The sequence below is a fragment of the Tasmannia lanceolata genome, unplaced genomic scaffold, assembly GCF_043159265.1.
Source record: "Tasmannia lanceolata isolate RefF3 unplaced genomic scaffold, GAP_Taslan_0.1 ptg000012l, whole genome shotgun sequence".
Lineage (NCBI taxonomy): Eukaryota > Viridiplantae > Streptophyta > Magnoliopsida > Canellales > Winteraceae > Tasmannia > Tasmannia lanceolata.
This window is the reverse complement of record NW_027518689.1, coordinates 33,229,490-33,235,756: the sequence shown is the minus strand read 5'-3', so window position 1 is coordinate 33,235,756 and position 6,267 is coordinate 33,229,490.

The window sequence follows — 6,267 nt, the reverse complement described above, 5'->3', positions numbered from 1 at the left end:
GGGTAGTGGCCGATTGATAATGGAGTAGGTTCTACAGAAGTTTGGAGAGGGCTTCGGATTGTAAAAATAAAATAAAAGAAGATAGATTGAGAGAGATGAGAGATGCATCCTATGATTATGAAATTTTCATTAATATGATTCTAACATAAAAGAAGATGAGAGATGAACATGAATGTGGCTGCATGAATAAGATGACCATGAAATCTAGCTCCTACATGAATTCTAATTTAATATGAATCTTAAACTTAAATAATAGCAAATAAACCAACCTCTCCCGTTGTTTGATGTCGATCCTCTCTCCTTTGCCACTTAAAAAGTGATGGAGATTTTAGGTATCCTTTGAATAGGATAATATTTGAAGGCGGGGATATGGAGGATTTCTCTAGTAGTTCTCTTTGAGTCTTATTCCCTCCCTTGAGAAAGAAGAGAGCATGGGTATTTATAGGTGAGGGATGAGCCAGGTTGCCATCTTTAGGGCCTAGAGATGTAGGGTGGAGATTGAGTGATGGAAAAAGGAAAGGGGAATGAATGACCGAGATCAAATTTTTCTAGAATATTCTTCTTCTTCTTTGGCATCTTCCATTTTAGCCATGGCCATGTTCAAAATGGCAGTCACTTATGCGGCCAGGATCAAGCACTAAAGATTTTGGAATAATTCAAGGTCCAAGATGATGCCACTTGTCCTTGGAATCTTTGTAGATTTGGAAGCAAATTTCAAGACAAGGAAAATGTCCAATTTGGTTGCCTTTGTAGAGAATGGCAACGATTTGGATGGTTGCGATTAACTGCAATCTCCATGTGATCGAAAGAACGGGCGAGATCGGGTCTCCAAATATCCTGAAATCTTTGCAAAGATATGGAATAAGATTGGGTGGTTGAGATCAATTGCAATCCTTAGGGGATCAAAAGAATGGATGAGATGATGCCACCAAATCTCCTAGAATCTTTGTCAAAGATTTTCCAAATATTTTGAATGTGAAAATCGAAAAATGCGGTTTTCAGGAGATTTTGAAGTCCGATTTCGATAATTCTTTCGCCGTTGGAATCGTTGATTTTTCCTCTTTCATTTGAGCCCAATATTGCCGTAGAAATACTATTTTCAGAATTTTTGACCAATGCGAGTCTCCGATCTCCGTCGGTAGATTGTTTTTCCAAAGATCGAGCAAATCGGTGGTCCGAAGAAACAACTGATTCGATCAACTTTGGGTCAACGGTTAAAACTATTAAACCATGATATTGACAATGATTGAGACATAAACAAGTTCTGTTATCAATGATTTAATGGGATGATTTCGACAGATCTCGCTTAACCCGCCTTGATCCGTGACTTTTCACTAGTTTTTTGCTTAGTTAAGTAACCCAATGTTTAATCCGGATTTGAGATTAACCTTGATTGATATTATTTTGACTAAATGATCACAAATCCTTGGTAAAGAAATACACCCAAGTCAAGGTCTGCCCTCGATCTGAAGATTTACGGAAATCGGGTCTCGGAATGGAATCAGGGCCCGGGCTGTGAAGTGACCCTAGCTTATTTTCTCCCGATTGATGATCCGTAAAGTCAGATCGAGATATTAATGACCTAAAACATATAAATCCATGATAGAGGGACTCTCACATGAATTTAACACACTAAATTCACCAATCAGGGTATTTTTTCAATTTTTCGGATCTAATCATCTCACCAGGTGCATCTCTTTATTATTTTGGTTTTCAGAAAATTTGAGGATGCATATTTTACCAATGAAATTCCACGGATCAATATATTAGGTTATTGTTGGTTAAAGTGTAGCAAAATGAGGGTGTCTACAGACTGCTATTCTTCAGAGTCAGTTTTCCTTGTCTCGATTCCCCTGTATACCCTCAATTTAGCTTAGGACCCATTTTTAGTGAGAACTTCTGGTTTGATCAGTTGTATTTACATCCTTTTAGTCTCACTAGGTTAGTGGCATGTACGTGTCGCTCTTGTGGTCACAATTTATTCGTTACCCTCTGATTGCTTATCTAGTCTTTCATTGTGTCACCGATTCAATTTGTATATCTATTATTCATTAGGATATATGTTTGTTTGTGTACCTGTTTCACCTCGAGATCTAGCCGATAGCTTATCGCTGTCCCTATGGCCATGGTCTACCATTCTGATCCTCTTGATCGTAAAGTTGTTGGTATTCAGCACCAGATTTAGATCCGGTTTATGACCTACTTCTGTCATCTTATGGCCGTGGTCTATTTTTCTGATCTATTGTTTACCCCTCATATTTGATGAAAAATTCATTGTGATTGACGGTATCCTTTTCATAAAATTGATTGCCGAGTTAGCCTTGTCATTTGTCTGCGCACAGTTATTCCTATTCCTTCCTGATTTTGTCCTATTTGAATGATAGGTCTGATCATGGCGAATAATTTGTTAGATAAATGGATAGCGGAGACTGTTAAATCTTTCCCGTTAAGATGTGAAGAAAGGAGTGTGGTTGAGCATTTCATCGGTTCATTTACCCATCTGAATAGTCGCGGTATAGATTGGAAGTTTCTTCAAGCAGATGCTGGATTTTGGGACCCTGTTTTCCATGTCTTTCGATTTGGGTCTTTTGAACTTTGTCCTATAATTGAAGATTGGTGTGCCTTGTTAGAGCTTCCTCCTGGGGGACTTTGGATCCGACCTTCGAGCATGGACTCCCCTCATGATCTTTTTTGCAGATTATTCAAAAATAAGATTGTGAAAACTTTGCATTGCTTAACAGAGAAAAATGTACAATTTCAGACCCTCATTGAGTTGTTTTCCAAAAACATCGATCCTACTGACTCCCATTTTCAGGAATGTCGACGTAATGCCCTAGTCTTTGCTGTCTTTGCACGTCATGTCCTTCGCAGAGACTCTAGTGCCGCCCCTTTCACTTTGTTGACGATAGTAGATCAGATAAATGAGGGGAGAAATCCTGTCCCTACAATGCTAGCCGAAACCTTTTATGGCTTAGACCTTATTGCTAGTAAAAAGGTGCAGGATAATTTTTTCGGATGTGTTAAGCTGTTATATGTGTGGCTATGTGAGAAACTCATTATCCTTTAGCCACAAAACAGCATTGAGTACACTCTTAAGAGTTTTCATTCTTGGAAGACAAAGATTAAGCAACCCCAGATTAATGAGTGGCACCATTGGCTGCAGAATGTAGGGGAAGACCAATTTCATTGGGTGAGTCAATCATGTCCAAGAATTATCACCAGCACCTACCCATACTCGTTTGTCTATCTTATGGGTTTAGAAAAATCATCTTTCTATGCACCTTTGTGTTTCCCTTGCCAGATTAATGCAAGCTCTTGTACTCCTAAGGTTATCACACCACCCAGCTGTGAAGACCTTACTCCTGATCTCATTGCATCCATAATAGCTGCTTGGAGAGACAAAATCACGGAGAGGAGATCTGCTTTCGCATCTAAACTTCGAAAGGGAGGAATGTCTGGAGGGCCTGCAAACCGAAAAGCTCGGATTGGTGAACCATGAGTATTTTCGGTATTGAGATTTTCATTTCTCTACTGTTTTCATTGGTTTTACTTGAACATAATCAAAGTCAAAGATTGTAACCCCGGACTCATTATAGAAGAAAATATAAAGAAAAGAGTTTTACTTGATACATGTTATAAACAGTTGGCGATTCAAAGTTTCATCAATTTTTACGTTGCCAATCGTTGTCGTTGTAACCTGTCTTGATATAATCAATGCAAAGTGTGTTTCTTTCCTTTTCTCTCTATTTGTGGAAGCTGCCTGATTTCAATTATCAAATGTGCAATCTAACTTATTAACTTCCATTCAGGAGTCTTAGCGGGACATCATCGCTCCCAAGAAAGTCAATTCGAAATCGGCCTGGTCCCGTCAGTCTTCAGATTCCAGGCTGAGTAGACTTTCTTTTTCCCCAGAATCCTTTACTTCTCCTGCGCCACTTCTCCTTGGTCTTCCAGAAATTCTTTCGCCCATTCCACTTGCATCTGAATCAATGGAAGGGACCGGAAACAACAGTCCTGATACGAATGAGATGATGAAGGCTATTCTTCTTCAGCTAAATGCTATGAAGGATGATATAGCCCTCTTGAAAAATGATCGCCTTTCTACCTCTAAAGAGCCTGCCCATCAGCAGCCTCAGGTTTTACCTTCCGTCCCTCTTATTTCTCCCAGGCCAGCTGTATTGCCTGAATTCGAGGACTTTGATGAGGGCCAATATGCGGAAGAGAACTGTCTTCTTAACCTGGAAAATCCTGATAAAGCAAAAGAATTGGCTGACCAAATTGAGAAGCTGACTCGAGATATGGAAACCATGAGGTGCCAAGGTCCCCAGAAGTTGGATATGTCTGAATTCATGATAGCTCCAGGGGTCGTACTTCCGTCCAAGTTCAAAATGCCCGACTTTGACAAATACGACGGAATGGGGTGCCCTCGTAGCCATCTGAAGTCTCTCATTCCACTGTTGCAGCAGCATGGTTTGTCCCCAGAACAAATTGCTCTGGTGTTCCCTAGAACCTTGACTGGGACAGCCAAGAAGTGGTTTCTGCATCTGAAGCCAGAAGAAATCAGGACCCTTGAAGGTGTAGCTAACAAGTTTGTCCAGCAATTCTCCATGGAAGAGGGGATTGAGGTGACAAAGAGGGACCTAAAATCGCTGAAACAAGGGCCCAATGAGACCTTTACTTCCTTCATTCGGCGATGGAGGAGAAAGGCAGCGCAAATGACCAACAAGTTACCGGATGAAGATCTGATCAAAATTGCTGTCAAGAATCTTTCCCTTTTTACTTTCTTCATACGTCAATCCAGTACTTCAATGACTTTGATCACTTGATCAAGACCGGGACGAGAATCGAAGATATATTGGCTAAGGGCGGCCTGAGAACTAGGGCCTCCACCTCAGATGTCAGAGAGGGAAAAAGGCCTATGGCGCCTTTGAAGGAAGTTAACAATATGAATACTGCTCGTCCAGTTAGGAGAGAGGGTCCCGAAGGAGGTCGTCAGGAGAGAAATGAGCCCAGACAATTCACTCCTTTACCCTATTCCCTATCTGTAGCTCTCAAAAAGCTGTTGAGGGACAAGAAGATCACTCTGCTAGAACCCCGGGAAGCCCCAAATCCTCTCCCGGAATATTGGAGAAAAGATCAGTACTGCGAATATCACTAGAGTGTTGGGCATTTGACTGACAGATGCATGGCACTAAAGCATAAGATTCAGAATAAGATTGAGGCAAAATAAATCGCGGTGGAAGCTCTTCCTAATGTCACCAGGAATCCATTGCCAACGCATGCTATGCCTCCTCCGAATGTCTATGCTATTCTTACTGAAGCAGTTGTCCTGGATCATTCTCGTATATGTGCCGTTATTTCTGATGAGCCGTATATCTTGAGATGGGAATCCGATGATGAGGAAGTTGAATGCGAAAAGCCTGATGTCTTATCCTCTACGCAAGAGGTTGGGGAATCTTCTGAATGTCCTTATGTCCTCAGATTCGAGGGGGAGGAAGAGAAAAGCGAAGTCCCATATGTCCTTAAGCTTGAGGATGAAGACTTGCTACTATTGAACGATCCTTGTGATGAGGTTCGCCATGTTACCCGTGGTGGACGTGTCTTTAAGCCCCCCGAGCTGAGAGTAGAGAATCCCGCTGAGATTGCCAGAGCTGTTGAAAATCAGAATCAGAGGTTGAGTCCTGAAGAAGATGAAGACATTCTGTTGAAGCAGCTTAGGAAGACCCAAGCTAATGTTTCTATCTGGGGTCTGTTGATGTCATCTCCTAAGCACTGTCAGGTTATACTTCGTGAATTGAATACAGCGCAGGTGTCCGTTGATATAACCCCTGATGAGCTGGTTGGGCTCGTATCTATGGCCAGATCAGCTATGACCGTGTCCTTTTCTGATGAAGATCTGACTCCAAAAGGTAAGAATCATACAAAATCTCTCAGAATCACCGTTGTGTGCAATAAGAAGAAAGTACCGGAGGTTTTGGTTGATAACGGGTCAGCCCTGAATGTCTGTCCTTTGAGCACCGCTACTGCCTTAGGGTTTGGGCCAAATGACTATATTCCGTCAGAGCAGGGGATACTGGCTTACGATGGGACCAGGAGAGACGTCATTGGAACTCTGGTCACCGAAATTGAGATTGGAGGTGAAGTGTTTGACGTAGAATTCCAAGTTCTAGATATCAAGACCTCCTTCTTTCTCCTTCTCGGCCGACCTTGGCTTCACAAAGTCGGAGTGGTTCCTTCCACTGTCCATTAGAAGCTCAGGTTCATCAA